Source organism: Neofelis nebulosa, chromosome 14, assembly GCF_028018385.1.
Source record: "Neofelis nebulosa isolate mNeoNeb1 chromosome 14, mNeoNeb1.pri, whole genome shotgun sequence".
Lineage (NCBI taxonomy): Eukaryota > Metazoa > Chordata > Mammalia > Carnivora > Felidae > Neofelis > Neofelis nebulosa.
In genome coordinates this window covers 76,146,061-76,164,539 of record NC_080795.1, presented here as the reverse complement: position 1 = coordinate 76,164,539, position 18,479 = coordinate 76,146,061, and the positions used below count along the sequence as shown (strand labels likewise).

Sequence of the window (18,479 nt, the reverse complement as noted above, 5' to 3'; positions counted from 1 at the left end):
AGATCCCCAGCACCACAAGCCTGGCAGTGTGCAAGTAGCCCAGACGGGCCACACCACCCCACAGTGAGTCCCGCCCCTAGGAGAGGGGAAGAGAAGGCACACACCAGTCTGACTGTGGCCCCAGCGGTGGGCTGGGGGCAGACATCAGGTCTGACTGCGGCCCCGCCCACCAACGCGAGTTATTCAAGACAGCACAGGGGAAGTGCCCCACAGTCCCGCACCACTCCAGGGACTATCCAAAATGACGAAACGGAAATTCCCCTCAAAAAAAACGTCCTGGAAATAATGACAGCTAACGAACTGATCAAAAACAATTTAAACAATATAACAGAAAGTGAATTTAGAATAATAGTCATAAAATTAACCGCTGGGCTTGAAAACAGTATAAAGGACAGCAGAGAATCTATTGCTACAGAGATCAAGGGACTAAGGAACAGCCAGGAGGAGCTAAAAAATGCTATTAATGAGCTGCAAAATAAAATGGAGATGACCACGGCTTGGATTGAAGAGGCAGAGGAGAGAATAGGTGAACTAGAAGATAAAATTATGGAAAAAGGAGAAGCTGAGAAAAAGAGACATAAAAAAATCCAGGAGTATGAGGGGAAAATTAGAGAACTAAGTGATGCACTAAAGAGAAATAATGTACACATAATTGGTATTCCAGAGGAGGAAGAGTGAGGGAAAGGCGCTGAAGGTGTACTTGAAGAAATAATAGCTGAGAACTTCCCTGATCTGGGGAAGGAAAAAAGCACTGAAATCCAAGAGGCACAGAGAACTCCCTTCAGACGTAACTTGAATCGATTTTCTGCACGACATATCATTGTGAAACTGGCAAAATACAAGGATAAAGAGAAAATTCTGAAAGTAGCTAGGGATAAATGTGCTCTAACATATAAAGGGAGACCTATAAGACTCGTGACCGATCTCTCTACTGAAACTTGGCAGGCCAGAAAGGAATGGCAGGAGATCTTCAATGTGATGAACGGAAAAAATATGCAGCCGAGAATCCTTTATCCAGCAAGTCTGTCATTTAGAATAGAAGGAGAGATAAAGGTCTTCCCAAACAAACAAAAACTGAAGAATTCATCACCACTAAACCAGCCCTACAAGAGATCCTAAGGGGGATCCTGTGAGACAAAGTACCAGAGACATCACTACAAGCATGAAACCTACGGACATCACAATGATTCTAAACCCCTATCTTTCTATAATAACACTGAATGTAAATGGACTAAATGTGCCAACCAAAAGACATAGGGTATCAGAATGGATAAAAAAAACAAGACCCATCTATTTGCTGTCTACAAGAGACTCATTTTAGACCTGAGGGCACCTTCAGACTGAGAGTGAGGGGATGGAGAACTATTTATCATGCCACTAGAAGTCAAAAGAAAGCTGGAGTAGCCATACTTATATCAGACCAACTAGACTTTAAATTAAAGGCTGTAACAAGAGATGAAGAAGGGCATTATATAATAATCACAGGGTCTATCCATCAGGAAGAGCTCACAATTATAAATGTCTATGTGCTGAATACAGGAGCCCCCAGATATATAAGACAATTACTCACAAACATAAGCAACCTTACTGATAAGAATGTGGTAATTTCAGGGGACTTTAACACTCCACTTACAGAAATGGATAGATCATCTATACACACGGTCAATAAAGAAACAAGGGCCCTGAATGATACATTGGATCAGATGGACTTGACAGATATATTTAGAACTCTGCATCCCAAAACAACAGAATATACTTTCTTCTCAAGTGCACATGGAACATTCTCCAAGATAGATCACACACTGGGTCACAAAACAGCCCTTCATAAGTACACAAGAATTGAATCATACCATGCATCCTTTCAGACCACAATGCTATGAAGCTTGAAATCAACCACAGGAAAAAGTCTGGAAAACCTCCAAAAGCATGGAGGTTAAAGAACACCCTACTAAAGAATGAGTGGGTCATCCGGGCAATTAGAGAAGAAATTAAAAAATATATGGAAACAAACGAAAATGAAAATACAACAATCCAAACGCTTTGGGATGCAGCGAAGGCAGTCCTGTGAGGAAAATACATTGCAGTCCGGGCCTATCTCAAGAAACAAGAAAAATCCCAAATACAAAATCTAACAGCACACCTAAAGGAAATAGGAGAACAGCAAAGACAGCCTAAACCCAGCAGAAGAAGAGAAATAATAAAGATCAGAGCAGAAATAAACAATATAGAATCTAAAAAAACTGTAGAGCAGATCAACGAAACCAAGAGTTGGTTTTTTGAAGAAATAAACAAAATTGATAAACCTCTAGCCATGCTTCTCAAAAAAAAAGGGAAATGACCCAAACAGATAAAATCATGAATGAAAATGGAATTATTACAACCAATCCCTCAGAGATACAAGCAATTATCAGGCAATACTATGAAAAATTATATTCCAACAAACTGGACAACCTGGAAGAAATGGACAAATTCCTAAACACCCACACATTCCAAAATTCAATCAGGAGGAAATAGAAAGCTTGAACAGACCCATAACCAGCGAAGAAATTAAATCAGTTATCAAAAATATCCCAACAAATAAGAGGACCAGATGGCTTCCCAGGGGAGTTCTACCAGATGTTTAAAGCAGAGATAATACCCATTCTTCTCAAGCTATTCCAAAAAATACAAAGGGAAGGAAAACTTCCAGACTCATTCTATGAAGCCAGTATTACTTTGATTCCTAAACCAGACAGAGGCCCAGTAAAAAAAGAGAACTACAGGCCAATATCCCTGATGAATATGGATGCAAAAATTCTCAATAAGATACTAGCAAATCGAATTCAACAGCATATAAAAAGAATTATTCACCATGATCAAGTGGGATTCATTCCTGGGATGCAGGGCTGGTTCAACATTCGCAAATCAATCAACGTGATACATCACATTAATAAAAGAAAAGATAAGAACCATATGATCCTGTCAATCGATGCAGAAAAGGCATTTGACAAAATTCAGCAACATTTCTTAATAAAAGCCCTCGAGAAAGTCGGGATAGAAGGAACATACTTAAAGATCATAAAAGCCATTTATGAAAAGCCCACAGCTAACATCATCCTCAATGGGGAAAAACTGAGAGCTTTTTCCCTGAGATCAGGAACACGACAGGGATGTCCACTCTCACCGCTGTTGTTTAACATAGTGTTGGAAGTTCTAGCATCAGCAATCAGACAACAAAAGGAAATCAAAGGCATCAAAATTGGCAAAGATGAAGTCAAGCTTTCACTTTTTGCAGATGACATGATATTATACATGGAAAATCCAATAGACTCCATCAAAAGTCTGCTAGAACTGATACATGAATTTAGCAAAGTTGCAGGATACAAAATCAATGTACAAAAATCAGTTGCATTCTTATACACTAATAATGAAGCAACAGAAAGACAAATAAAGAAACTGATCCCATTCACAATTGCACCAAGAAGCATAAAATACCTAGGGATAAATCTAACCAAAGATGTAAAAGATCTGTATGCTGAAAACTATAGAAAGCTTATGAAGGAAATTGAAGAAGTTATAAAGAAATGGGAAAACTTTCCGTGCTCATGGATTGGAAGAATAAATATTGTCAAAATGTCAATACTACCCAAAGCTATCTACACATTCAATGCAATCCCAATCAAATTTGCACCAGCATTCTTCTCAAACTAGAACAATCAATCCTAAAATTCATATGGAACCACAAAAGGCCCCGAATAGCCAAAGTAATTTTGAAGAAGAAGACCAAAGCAGGAGGCATCACAATCCCAGACTTTGGCCTCTACTACAAAGCTGTGATCATCAAGACAGCACGGTAGTGGCACAAAAACAGACACATAGACCGATGGAATAGAATAGAAACCCCAGAACTAGACCCACAAACGTATGTCCAACTAATCTTTGACAAAGCAGGAAAGAACATCCAATGGAAAAAAGACAGTCTCTTTAACAAATGGTGCTGGGAGAACTGGACAGCAACATGCAGAAGATTGAAACTAGACCCCTTTCTCACACCATTCACAAAAATAAACTCAAAATGGATAAAGGACCTGAATGTGAGACAGGAAACCATCAAAACCCTAGAGGAGAAAGCAGGAAAAGACCTCTCTGACCTCAGCTGTAGCAATCTCTTACTTGACATGTCCCCAAAGGCAAGGGAATTAAAAGCAAAAATGAACTACTGGGACCTTATGAAGATAAAAACTTCTGCATATCAAAGGAAACAACCAACAAAACTAAAAGGCAACCAACGGAATGGGAAAAGATATTTGCAAATGACATATCGGACAAAGGGCTAGTATCCAAAATCTATAAAGAGCTCACCAAACTCCACACCCGAAAAACAAATAACCCAGTGAAGAAATGGGCAGAAAACATGAATAGACACTTCTCTAAAGAAGACATCCGGATGGCCAACAGGCACATAAAAAGATGCTCAATGTCACTCCTCATCAGGGAAATACAAATCAAAACCACACTCAGATATCAGCTCACGCCAGTCAGAGTGGCTAAAATGAACTAATCAGGAGCCTATAGATGCTGGCGAGGATGTGGAGAAACGGGAACCCTCTCGCACTGTTGGTGGGAATGCAAATCGGTGCAGCCGCTCTGGAAAGCAGTGTGGAGGTTCCTCAAAAAATTAAAAATAGATCTACCCTATGACCCAGCAATAGCACTGTTAGGAATTTACCCAAGGGATACAGGAGTACTGATGCATAGGGGCACTTGTACCCCAATGTTTATAGCAGCACTCTCAACAATAGCCAAAATATGGAAAGAGCCTAAATGTCCATCAACTGATGAATGGATAAAGAAATTGTGGTTTATATACACAATGGAATACTACGTGGCAATGAGAAAGAATGAAATCTGGCCTTTTGTAGCAACGTGGATGGAACTAGAAAGTGTGATGCTAAGTGAAATAAGCCATACAGAGAAAGACAGATACCGTATGTTTTCACTCGTATGTGGATCCTGAGAAACTTAACAGAAACCCATGGGGGAGGGAAAGGGAAAAAAAAAGAGGTTAGAGTGGGAGAGAGCCAAAGCGTAAGAGACTCTTAAAAACTGAGAACAAACTGAGGGTTGATGGGGAGTGGGAGGGAGGGGAGGGTGGGTGATGGGTATTGAGGAGGGCACCTTTTGGGATGAGCACTGGGTGTTGTATGGAAACCAATTTGACAATAAATGTCATATATTGAAAAATAAATAAATAAATAAAATAACTTACAAAAAAAAAAAAAAAAGAAATTCTAAGGGTGCCAGGGGCACTCAGTAGGTTAAATGTCTGACTCTTGGATTCTGCTCAGGTCATGGGCTCATGTTTTTGTGAGTTTGAGCCCCACGCTCTCTCTCTCTCTCTCTCTCTCTCTCTCTCTCTCTCTCTCCCCTTCTCTCTCTGCCCCTCCCCCACTTGTGCTCTGTCTCTTTCAAAAAAAAATAAATGAATAAACTTAAAGAAATTCGATATTGTGAGTTTTACGTGGTTATTCTTTTTCTAACACACATTAAATTTTAAATGTCCATTTAGGTAGCACCAAAAATCACCTCAAACACCACATGTGGCACGCATCTCACACCATGAGAAACCTTGGGACAACACAAAGGAAATATTCTGGGGAATCAGATGGTCGTGTGTTCCCATCCCCACCCCACTGGCAGACCACCTGTATGACATTACAAAGTTGGCCCGTCTGAGGCTCAGATCTCTCCCCTGTATAATGAACGTAATGGACACCTGTTGCCACTTCTGCCTGGTCCCCTCTCCGGGAATGACCGCATGCCTCCCCCTTCCTGCCACCTCCGCCCACAGGAGGCTTACAGAAATAACATAGTTGGTGCAGTATCTTCTCCCACAGCTGCAGTCGATCGGTCCCTTTCCCTGGGTGGTTTGAATTGGAACAGAGAAAAGGGTCTGTTGAGTTACTGAATCCATGACGTGGAAGCTTGGGACAGCTTCGTTGCTGCCATGTTTATTTTAGTGGGGTGCAGGGTGGGTGAGAGAGAGAGGGAAAGACGGGGAGAGGGAGGGAAAGGGAGAGAGGCACAAACACACCAGGACCAGAGGTGGTACAACAGGGAGAAAATCCGCTCAGCTTTGCAGGCGGTGGTTTGAGAACCTCACTGAAGTTCACTAATTCTGGCTCTTGGGCTGCATGAGACGCCCCTTTATTTTCATAATAACCACCCCCCGTGTTTTCTGGGGTTTAAATTAACTCGACCTCACTTCTACAATTTGCACACACAGGAGATAAAGCTAACACACGGTGCCAATAGCTCCCCGTCCAGGTTCTTTGAGGATTCAGTGAGAAGAAGCCTTTCAGGAGGCTCCTAGCAGGTTCTCCAAAAGGGACAGTTATTATTATCTCCGTGACACCTGTCAACCTTAAAAATAAAACAGCCAGTTATGATACCAGCAAAAGGAGTTCATTCCGGACTAGCCGAAGAAATACAGTTCGGGACAAGCAAACTATGGGGAACCATAGGCAAGTCGGAAGGGACAAGGGGAAGGTCAGCTCTTATTAGGTTTGAGGAAGAGATTGGGGAGGATGGTTCTGAACAGAAGTTCACTGGAGAAGAACAGGAGTTCGAGGCAGTGGTGGTATCTCACTGGCTGCAAGATGTGGTTATTGCTTTGTTACTGGGGCAGGAGAGCCCTTCCTGCCCCTTCTTAAAGGCCGGAGATAAGACATCTATGTGAAGAGGGCCCTCTCTCGGAAAGATGATTCTTCTCTTCCTCGGCCAGCCGGTCCTGCGGGCCGCGAGGAGCGGTACCTGCGTGACAGCGCCCCCTTCAGGGCTCCCCACGCCATTCCAGGTGAGGCTTCCGTTACCGCCACCTGTTCTATCACACCTGGTCTTCTCTCTCCATCCCTTTCCGACTCCTGAGGACCAGAGAGGAGACAGCTCTGGGAGGGGAGAGGAGACAGTAACAGGAGAGCAGGCTGTGGGGAAGAAAGCCGGGCCCCTGGCGAAGGGGCAGGGAGGCTGTGCGACAAGCCTTGATGAGAAGCCGCTAAGGAGCCCCCTGGTACCATCAGACTGGAGCCTGTGTGCACATCTGCCCGCAGCACACCTTCTAGAGGAAACGCAGGGAGAGCAGGAGGAACAGGAAACCAAAGACAAATTCTGGCTCTAACACCCATCAGCTCTGCCGCCCCGGCATCCGGGCGGTTTGCTCATGGAGCAAACTGGAACGTTTCCCCCACCACCACCCCCACCCACACCCACCCCGGGCCCAGGGTCTTAGTGAACGTGCGTGGAAAAGCAGGTGCGTGGATGCCTCCTTCTCATCCTTCGGGCCCGGGCTCCAATTTAACTTCCTCCGCAAAGACCCCCTTTCTTGTTCATACGCCACCTCGTAATTTGTAATCACAGACTGATTTGTTTGCTCACTTGTTTATGGGTGCGTCTCTCTTTCTGCACCTCTGTTTGGACATTCCTCCCCTTGCCCTCCCTTCCCAGCCTTCAGGGAAGCATTTTCTGCCCTCCTGGCCCTAAAGTCTGACTTTCTTCTTCTCCCTCCCAGATGGCCAGCAGGGTGGAGATCCCAGTGTGCCTTGCCACTGTGTCTTTCCCAGTTAGGACAGAGGCAGAGGTGGGGGGCAGCAGGGGTGGCCGGATTTCTTCCTTCACTCTGGCTCACCCTCTGGAGGCTCATCTCAGCACACGTTGTCCCATAGCCTTGCTGCGAGCTGGGTCCCAGAGCTGCCACCTAGGAGCAGAAGGATTTGTCTTGCCCCAGGGAAGGCTCACTGGACACTTCCTCCCCAGAACTCACTGACACAAGCGAACCGTCTGGAAGAGGGGGCCTCGACATGAACACAACCGGCTAAGGATACTGAGCAGAAAGTCCCAGATAACTCAGCAAGGAGGGACAGAGCAGAGAGGCAGAGCCCAGGACCCTTGTAGTGTTTCTCACGTGCCATGTTGCCTCTGGCTCAGACCAGGCCTTGAAGCCCAATCAAGACGTCAGCAGTGCAGCTTGCCATATTGACCTGCATTAGTAACAGCGTGCAGGGTTTTTATGAGCATCCTCCCATTGGCAGGCCCTGAAGCAACGATTTGAGGGCAACTAGTTTCTTTGGGGAATGCAGGAAACCCATGTATCGCAGCGATTCAGAGGAGGAAAGCACCCAACTTTTAGGTGAGAAGGTCGAGACCTGGGCATAACCTCACGGCTCGCATCCAGACCGGTGTGGAGCCCAAATGTACTGCCCCCCAACCCCGCCCAGTCTATACCCTGCTTACTGAGTGGCTGCTTCCCAGAGTTCACAGAACACGCTTCTCCAAATAGCTCCGCAAACCACAGTAGGAAGGACAAACAGAAGCTACACCCAGCCATTTATACTTTAGAGTGAAGTGGCTTTGAATCCATCACGAGGTGCATGTTTCCCATGGGGCTGTGTGCAGGGCTGGGGGCGGGAGGAGAGGTGGGGCGGAGGACAGAGAACCTCCAACGGGTTTAAGGAAGGTGCCAATGAACTAGGAACGTGTAAGAGGCTGGGGTCGGGAGTACCAAGCCCTATCCCTTCTCCTCGATCTGATTTCCTAGGAAACGTTTACTGTGCATTTACGATATGCTAACCCCCGTGATGGGCCCAGCCCTATGCCAGGAGATGAGGTGACAACTCAAGTTCAGTACATCCCAGACTCGGGCAGGGGATAAAAATTTGCGTCATGGATTAAAGGCATTACCAACTTTCTACAATGGTTCAAGAACTTTCATAGACAAACAAAAAAAAAGATCAACCTGACCAAGTCTCCAGTTTCCTAAGGTTGAGTGGCCTCAAGTTTTTTTCTAGAGAGATCTCCAGCTTCCTGCCAGCTACCGAGCATGAGCACTTCATAGCTCTGACTGAAGCTAAAAGTTTTGGTTTTTTTTTTCTTTACTTGTTATTGTTGTTTTCTTTTTTTTTTTAACAGATCATTTTCTCCTGGTGCACAGATCTCTGGAGAATGGAAACAGTCAGGAAGATGTTCTTTTTTTTTCTCATGTAATTCTTTTATTTATTTTTCAATGTATGAAATTTATTGTCAAATTGGCTTCCATACAATACCCAGTGCTCATCCCAAAAGGTGCCCTCCTCAATACCCATCACCGCCCCCCCTCCCTCCCACCCCCCAGGAAGATATTCTTAAGTGACTCTTAAGCATTTCCCCACCTCACCTTTTACTGGCTTTACTTCACCTGAAAATGAAGGAAAAAAGAAAAACACCTCTTTCTGAAAACTGTCTTGCCTCTGAAGATGTCCTTATCCTCATTTCCTTTTTCTCCCGGCCCCCTTTCAGTTCAGCACCGGGGGATCAGGAAGGAGGAGGGAGATCTTTGGAGAATTTCGGGGGAGCTCGGGGAAAGGGAGGGACTGAAGAGTGAACAGCATTGGACCGGAAGCACGGTCTGCCCAGCCCCCTGCCAAGCGCAGGGATGAGCACAGGACCCGATTCTGGCCACAGAAACATGAAGGGGCCTATGGGAAGCTTCTGCAAAACTTCCTCTTTTGTGGGAGAGAGCCGTGGGAACAGTCCTCTTCCTCTAAACAGTGTCCTGTCAGAATGTGACACTTGAAGCTAGTGTGGCCATCTGGCCTTCCTAATGGGAAGAGGGAGCCAGCCCCGGGAAAAGAGGGTAGAGAAGCAGTCGACACCTGGATCTTTCAGGGCATCGTCATCAGCCCTAAGCAGCCAGTGCAAGCCCACCTTAATGGGAGGGGATCCTGTGATTCCAACCGGTGGTGGTGGGAGGGGGGGTATGTCAGCCATCATGGAGGCACAGAGTTAAGAAGGAACCTGGGGTCCCCGGGAGAAGAAGGAAGCAGACCCTCTTCCAGGGGGACCAGGGGGATTCCGGAGCGCCCTGAAAGCCAGCGTGAGGAGAAAATCCTGACAAGCTAAGTAGGTGCCTTCAAGGTTCGGGATGGGGCAAAGTCACGGCGAAATGGATGCGAAGGGTGGTTGCTCACTGGAACTGATGCCCCCTGGGCGGGCAAGAGAAAGAAGTGATATAACAAGGCTTAGAGTAACATCTGATGCGCACCTATGGGTGTCGGGCGCCCACCCAGAAACCCTAGCTGCCAGCGCACCACACCTGTTGAGGAAAACCAGAGTCTCCTGCCCTGGACATGCCTACCGCCCCCCACGGCCAGCCAGAAACTTCACATGCCTGGGGACTCTGCCATAACTATACTCGCCCAAATATAAACACCCCGACGTGTTAGGACCCATCCCGACTGCTCGACGGAAGTCCTCTTATTATTCCCCATAAAATGTCACCTCCCTGTTGGAGACGGACCTCCTTTCTCTCCACCAATCCTGTCTGCTTTTGAAGGAGCCGGGAACCAGGTGGCAGAATACACAGACACTCTCTTTAGGCAAGATGAGTTTTTGTCTTTGTTAAGTACTCGGAGGCAGCTGGGTGTTTCTACGCAGCAGAAAGAAGAGGTTGAGGACAAAGACGACACTGTAAAGGAGGAAAAGGAATGGTGGGCAAAGGGAACAGGGAAAAGGGTCCCCGGGATGAAAACTGACAAGCGATGGTTGTGTTACTAGGCGGTTTCTGGGGCAGGCCCTGTTCTAGAACCTCACGCGCTGCAAACGGGGCTCACACACAGGATTATTGTCTTGCGTGGTGCCCCCCGGTGGCCTTCAGGATTAAGTGGTGTCACAACCCCTACCGTGGCCAAGAAAGCCATGCCCGAGCTGGCCCCCGCCTAGCGGTGCCCAGCAGGCAACCTAGGGCCACTCGTGCCCTCCTGTTCTGCACTCTGGGCCCACGGAACTCTTCCCAGTTCCCCACCGATGCCGCGCTGTCCACAGACAGTCTTGGGGTATTTGTCACCCTGCCCGCGCTGACTTTCATCCTCACATCCTTGGCCTCTCCCCACACCCACAGATGCTCTTTGCCAGGCCAATATCTTCCTGATTTTCAGGTCTCACCATAGATAACCCTTCCTCCAGGAAGCCTTCCATAACGCCCAGGAGAGGTCCTGGTGCCCCTCCTTTATTTTCTTGAAGTTCATCGCCAGGTATGGCTCATGGGTTGAGTTTACCTCTGTCTTCATCTGACTTCGCCATCGGGGGCCACAAACCCCTTGAGGACAACGTTTGGGTGCTGTCTGAGGCTTATCTTGGTGTAGGATCCCCCAAAACAGCCTAAAACAAAGGCGGGGGTGCAGGAAGTTTGTTTGGGAGATGATTCCAGGAAGGAGGAGAAAGGGTTCCAGGAGAATTAGATAAAGGCGGGGGAAAGTCAATGTCAGGGTACATTTCGGGGTGCTGCTGTGGCTAATAGGAGCTGGATTTGATGTATTCAGAATTCCTTCCAGAACCTTCCCCTTGGGGAACATGGGGAAGGAGTGTTTACCCACCATTCCTCTCCCTCATTGACACTCTGATGAAGTCATCCCCGGCCGAAAACACACGTGTCATGTCCCCATGGCTTCGAGGAAGCTTTCACCTTGAGCTGAGCACATGAGGCTTTTCCTGGTGCAGCTCCAGCCTCCCACGGGCCCCCACCATGGACTCTTCTCTGCAGTCACACAGAACCGCCTGTCCCCCCTCTACATGCCCCGCCATGTCCTCTGGACTCTGCCTCACCTTTCCTCCAGGAATGCCCCACCTAACCCCCACTCGTGCCCAAGACCCACTCTGCCCTCCTGAGAAGCTCTCCCAGATCCCCAGTCCAATCTTGTTCTCAGTCTCTGCTGCAAAACAAAACCCCGTTGGGGAGCTTTAAAAATAAAAATACTGACACTCGGGTGCCACCACCAGAAAAACTGGATTAGGGGCACCTGGGTGGCTCAGCCGGCCGAGCGTCTGACGTCGACTCAGGTCATGATCTCATAGTTTGTGAGTTCGAGCTCCACATCAGCTATCAGCACAGAGCCTGCTTAGGATCCTCTGTCCCCCTCTCTCTGCCCTCACCTGCTGTGTTCTCCCAAAAATAAATAAATATTGAGAGAGAGAGAGAGAGAGAGAGAGAGAGAGAGAGAGAGAAGAAGAAGAAGAAGAAGAAGAAGAAGAAGAAGAAGAAGAAGAAGAAGAAGAAGAAGAGAAAGAAAGAAAGAAAGAAAGAAAGAAAGAAAGAAAGAAAGAAAGGAAGGAAGGAAGGAAGGAAGGAAGGAAGGAAGGAAGGAAGGAAGGAAGGAAGGAAGGAAGAAAGAAAGAAAGAAAGAAAGAAAGAAAGAAAGAAAGAAAGAAAGAAAGAAAGAAAGAAAGAAAGAAAAGCTGAATTAATTGATCTAGGACTGGGACCTGGACAACACTGTTTTTTAAAAGCTCCCCCAGTGATTTTCATATGCTGACAGGGCTGAGAACTGTTTATGTTCCTCTGTTTTAATTACACTTCCTCTGGGTTTCCATAGCCCCGGCTATGGGGCTCCTTCTGGCTCTGGACTGTAATTTCTGTTCAGTTTCCTGACTCCCCACCTCATCCTCAAGGCCTGTCTTCCCCCTCCAGCCCCCCTCGTCTCCTGCTTGGCTGGGACACCTGTGTCAGGCTTTGGTCCCCACCGGCCCCCGCATGGGAGCCGCTCCCCTCACCCCACCCCTCCTGCCTGCACCCTCTGAAGCCTCGTTTTCCAGCCGCCTCTAAATGCAGCCCTCGACTCAGCACCGCCAGGATGAACCAGCTGCGTCTTTCGTGGGCATTTTTCCTTCTACCTCTGCTCTCCCAAATTCTGACACTTGGGCTCCCAGGCACCGAGCACTGAGTGTTTACAGTATCAGGTCAACAGGTGCTGCTCGAGTGAAAACGCTCGAGGGAAGTGCTGGAAAATCCCTGGAAATCGCTTCCCAGAAGCCGCCGCCCCCACCCAGCTCCCGCATTAAAGAGGGAAGTTCTCTCTGGGGTCCTCTGGGAAGGGACGCTGCCGACCCAACCGCAGAGGCCAAGGGCTCCAGGACTCTTCCTCCAAAGCCCATTCAAACCTTTGCCCCCATCGTGTTCTGCTGTTCGGGCACCTTGCAATCACTCTCTGCTCCAATGCCTGATGCCAACACCGTGTCCTATTCTGAGCCTGACAGAAGGAGCCGGCTTTTCCCTGGGAATTGTGTGGTCCTGTCTCCTTGCCGTGTGCAGTACAATTTAGGACTCGTTCCTGGCCTCCAGACCCTGCTTCGCACTTCCTTGCTCTGTCCACTTAGGCAAGTCACTCAACCTTTCTGAGCTCCTGGATGCTCACTCTGTGGGGATCCTCACCCCTGACACAGAAGGCAGCTGTATTCCTCCCCACCCGTGCCTCGTCCCCCCTGCACTGAATCTCGCCTCCCCACTTTGGGAGAAGGAAGGACTCTGACTTTCCAGACCACTCTTAGGTGCTAGCATGTTGCAGTTTTAAACTGTGCGGTTCAGCCTGACTCCAAAGCCTAAAGCCTCACCGTATTCAAAGCGTCTTTCTGCCAGCATCCTCCTGTCCTGAGCTGGGACTCCTGCTCCCGGGAAGGGACTCATCATTAGCTCTCCGTGTCTCCTCCTTCCTCCAGCCTGCCTCTGGGTCCTCCAGTGTGCGGTGCGAGGACGGAGGGGGTGAAACGAGGGGCGGGAACTGTCTGATTTCCTGAGGTTGTCCTCCAGCGTGGGACATCCCACGGGCACGCAGGTGTCTAAATGCTAACCCCTTTCCGCGTGGAGCTCTTCTGGGACCCCCATCGAAGAAGCTCCACGGGGGGTCTCTGACTGCAGTCCCCTAGCTTGGGTGAGGCTGTGTCTGGCTTGTGGCTTATAGCGCCACAAGCCGGAGCCCCTGGCTTACAGCTGACTATCCCACGCACCCCGGGGCCGTGGCCAGACAGCTCGTGGCTGGCTTCCCTGCCCTGCAGCCTCTTGTGTCACTCACCCCACACCCAGTGACCCTTTCGTTCCCCCAAACGTCCCAGGCCAAGCACGCCGATGCTCAAAAATGGCGCGATTTAGGAAGCCCACCCTCTCTCACCTGCCCTGTCTACCCATGGGGGAGGACACAGGATGCCCCAGCATGCTGGCACTCTCTGCCTCAGAAAATGCCACCTTCCACGCTCTGCCTGTTGACCCTCTGCCAGGGAGTGAAGGGCCAGGGCCTTTGGACTGATTTGAAGGCCACACCTTAACAGTTTTTCATAGGCTATCCGCCTTCATTATTTAGAATCTCTGACCACTTAGGGCGCCTGGGCGGGTGAGTCAGTTGAGCGTCCAACTCTTGATTTCGGCTCGGGTCATGATCTCACAGTTCATGGGATCAAGCCCCGCCTTGGGCTCTGTGCTGACAGCACAGAGCCCCCCTGGGATTCCCTCCCTTTCCTTCTCTGTATGCCCGTTCTTTCCCCAGTCATGCTCTCTTTCTCTCTCTCCGCACCCCCCCAAATAAATAAATAAATAAATAAATAAACTATTAACACCCTTTGTTCTCAACTTTGGAGGCTCGGCCAAAATTTAAGGAAGAAAAACACTGTTTAAGCTCCCTTTAAGTTAGCCAGAGCACAACGAATCTCTTCACTTGAACTCATGGGTCCCCCAGCCTCCGTCCTCTCTCTGACCCTTGTGTTTGTCTCCCCAGCAGACCGCAGGCTTCAGGAAGGCAGGCCTGTGCCTCCTCTGTGTTCCAGGGACCTGGGACCTCAGAAGGAACCAGTACGCCTGTGTTCAATGAATGAGTAACACAGTTCACTGAACACTCAGGTACCAGGTCTCACTTACATGGAAGGAACAGCCACAGGTACTATGGAGTCTGGCAGTAAATGGAGATACCACTCTCTCAAAAAGTTCCATGACAGTGATAGAAAAAATCATTTCAATAACTAACATCTATTGACCTAGTTTACGTAACTATATACTCAGTCTTTGCAACGGGTGAGATGGGTGTGGTCCCATTTTACAGATGTGGAAACTGTAATACATGGGGCTGACTCATGAGCTAAAACTCAAAGTAATTACAAAACGGACAGTTGGAAAGAGCTCTGAGAGGAGTTCAGAGGGACCCTGCCTCTGGCAAGCATTCAGAGAAGTCTTCCTGGAGGAGGTGACATGGCATGAGAATCTTAAAAAGTGAGTATGACTTCCGCAGCAGACACGAAGGAGGAAGGCCTGCCAGGCAGTGGACCAACAGGAACCCACCGCTCCTGTCGAGGGCATAACAGCAGACGGCAGTTTCCAGAACCGACCCCGACTCTACATTGTCCGGATGTGAGTGATCAGCAATCCAAAGGGGTTTGGGCGTGTGGAGTTTGCCAAGGCAATGGGAACCACTGAGGGGTTTGGGCGATCAGAGTTGTTTTCTGGAAGAATTATCTGTCGGGGTGTGTTTCTTGAACTGACAGACAGAGACTGGAGGAGGTGAACCAATCAGGAGATTCCTTCATTATTCGGCAGAGATTCATTGGACAGTAAGAGCTAGAAGAAAGCTTAGAATTCACGGCTTGTCATTTTGCCCTGCACCCAACAGCCCTTTCAGGGGAAACGCAGCATGGAATGCCTTTTCCAGAGCCGAACCCGGCACCAGGCAAGAAGGTGGTGGGTATGTTCACTCCAAGTGAGAAAGGAGGTAATGAGGAAACCTCCCTCTCCAGAGTGAGAACAGGATCAGTGCTGACCAAGGAAGAAAGAGGGTATTAAGAGACATTGCCGGGGAACGCTGGACAGAACTGGAGGGAGTTTGCTTGTACCCAGAAGTGGGGGAGAAGAAACACACTTGACAATGAGCTTTCACCCCCCCAGACCTCAGTTTCCCCACCTGCCCAGCAGCGGGTGGCAGAGGAGGATTGGACAAGAGGCTCTCCAAGACCCCTCTGCCCCCACTATTCTGGGATTTGAGGATGGCCCCCAGCTTCTTCGCTCTCCACCCGCTGCCGCTTGTCTGCCAAGCGAAACAGGGCCAGGAGCGAGGGTCCCGCTGGCAGGCAGAGCCCCACGGGTCAGCAGCTGACTGCGGCACCTGCCCGCAAAGGCAGCCTCGCCCCGGTTATTCTGGGCCAGCATCATGGCACCAGGCTCCCTTTCCTCTCCCCGAACCAGGCTTTTATGAAAGTCCCTAACGAGCACTGTGCTCTTACGCATTTTAGAAATCTCATCTAATGGGGGCTCATGGAGCATAAATTAACCCCAAGGAGCAGACCTGCATTAATCCCTGTGGTGATTATACATTAGCCAAAGAATTTCTTTGCCTATTTTAAGCAGCTGAGCCCAGACTGTCTGGGGTGCTTTTCTACTTTGTCTCTGTTGCCAGCCGTTCATTTAGATCATCCCATTTTCCTCATCCTCCCCTCTGTCCCTTCCCCACCCCCCACCCCCGCCTGCATCTGCCACAGAGGCCCGGGAGCCCATGAGGTGCAGCGAAAAGGGTGTGGCCTATGTGTGACATACCCCGCGTTCCCCAGGCCATTCCGTCTATGTGACACTGGGTGGGTTACTTCACCTCCCTGAGCTCTGCCTGCCTGACGGTAACCAGTGATGAGAACGGCCATCTTCCAGGCTGTTTGCGAGTTTAAGAAATAACATGGCCAGCGGGCCCTCCCTCCCTGTGAGTCCTCTCCCCTCCCTGGTGACACAGCCTCACCTGTGCTGATATGACTGAGCTAAGGATGGCCGGTAAAGAGAGTCACTCGGAGTGGGAAAGATCCAGAAAAGTTTCAGCTTCTCCTGGCTGAAAATAGAACGAATTAATATTCTGAACGCCTTAATGAGGTGTTCGAAATCACCTAAAGAGAAAACTCCAGCGTCCGTTAATCAAAGGTGTGTTTCACCTAGCTGAGGGTTTTCTGGGAAGGAAACCAAGGCGTGACTGCCCACATGGCCTACCACTTCATGCTTGAGTCATGCTATTTTCTAAATCAAAAATTATAATTATAGACTTGTCTTGTAAGCAGTCAGAGCCTTTCTCCGAGAAGTTCGGAGACTGCTATTCGGGGCCAGCAGCCCCCAGGGGATGATGTCAGCTGGGCCCCCAGCCACCCCCCGGGGGGGGGGGGGGCGCCCACTCATTTCCTACGGTGAGCATACAATGCCAGAGGCACACGGGCAGGGGCGCGTGGCCTGGCCCCTAACTCGGCGCCTAATGGGACTACAGTTTACCCTGCACAACAGTTCGCCCTTCACAAAGGCAGGTTTTATCCCTGTGGAAATTGCAATAACAGTGTACAAAGGGCAGCCTGAGCAGGGAGAGGAACATAGGGCCTGCTTGACAGCTAAGGACACCGACACTGGGCAGAGTTACATAAGAGGGACGCCCCTGAAATCACAGAGCCAAAGGCCCTTTGTACACATCACCTCAGACGGCCATGGTCAAGGGAGGTCCTGGATCACGTCCCACCCATTCCGTCTCTGGATGTCATACTGCCCCAGTCTACTTGAAGCACCTTGGAGCTTTGATACTCATCTAACAGAGAAGACTCTCTCTCCGGAGTATAAAGTCCATGCTTCATACATTGTTATTGCCTGGTAATAACGTGATGAGCAATACGTTGTTGTAAGCTTATCACGTTCCATACCCCTTGAGGCAAGCCTCTGAGTCGAGCACCATTATTATTTATAATTGGAAAACGAGGGTTGGAAAGAGAAAGTGACTTGAACCCAGGCCTCGGGCATTAAGTGGCAAATCTGGGAATCGATACTCGGTGTGACACCAGCTCCTTCTATTCAATGTGTTTGTTTAGGTTTGCATTCACTCAGCAAACCCTTGGGTGCCGCCGACACTGGGGTGGACCGACATGTGGTTCTGGGATTGATGTACCCTGTCTAGCCATCGCTCATCCGATCCAAACACCCCGGTGTGGATGCAGCACACACAGAAACAGGTGCACGTTGCTTTGTGCGGCAAGTGCATTGATGCCCCAAACACTTGTATCTGCTTGGTTTCTGTACTGTGTGAATATCCTTTCCCTTTGCCCCGATTCCTATTTAGTGAGAAGGGTGTCCCAACATCTTTGCAGGCATCTTCTCTGACCCCCGGCCACCTACCCAAAGCTAAGAGGCTTCACATGGGACAATGAGAAAAAGCAGCCAGGTGGAATTCACACAGCCTGGATCCTGTTTTCCTCATGGTCCAGCCTAGTATGTATGGATCCCTGAGCTGGTCATTTCGTTTCTCTCTACCTGGATGCCCTCGTTTGTAAAAGAAAAGTTGGATTAAGAACTTGATTTGAGGAGAGGCGCCTGGGCGGCTGAGTCAGTTAGGCACCTGACTCTTGGTTTGGGATCAGGTCATGGTTCATGAGTTCAAGCCCCGAGTCAGGCTCTGCTGGACAGTGTAAAGCCTGCTTGGGATTCTCTTTCGCTCTTTCTCTCTCTCTCTCTGCCCCTCTCCTGCTCATGTGCTTTCTCTCTCTCTCTCTCTCTCTCTCAAAATAAATAAATATTTTTTAAAAAAAGAACTTGATTTGATGAGACCAAACACACAAATCCTTTGGAAAAAGCAGGAATCAATTTTTAATTTGTTTTCTTTTTATTGTGGTAATATAACAACATACAATTTACCATTCTAAGTGTACAATTC

General features: G+C 48.6%; 1 long non-coding RNA gene across 1 annotated transcript; it reads left to right on the top strand.

Moving 5' to 3' along the window:
- Window positions 1-15,065: 15,065 nt before the first annotated feature.
- On the top strand, window positions 15,066-18,255 carry LOC131495094 (uncharacterized). The gene is made up of 3 exons (XR_009253753.1): window positions 15,066-15,175; window positions 17,657-17,781; window positions 17,917-18,255. It is a non-coding gene; the product is annotated as an uncharacterized LOC131495094 (long non-coding RNA).
- Window positions 18,256-18,479: the final 224 nt, after the last annotated feature.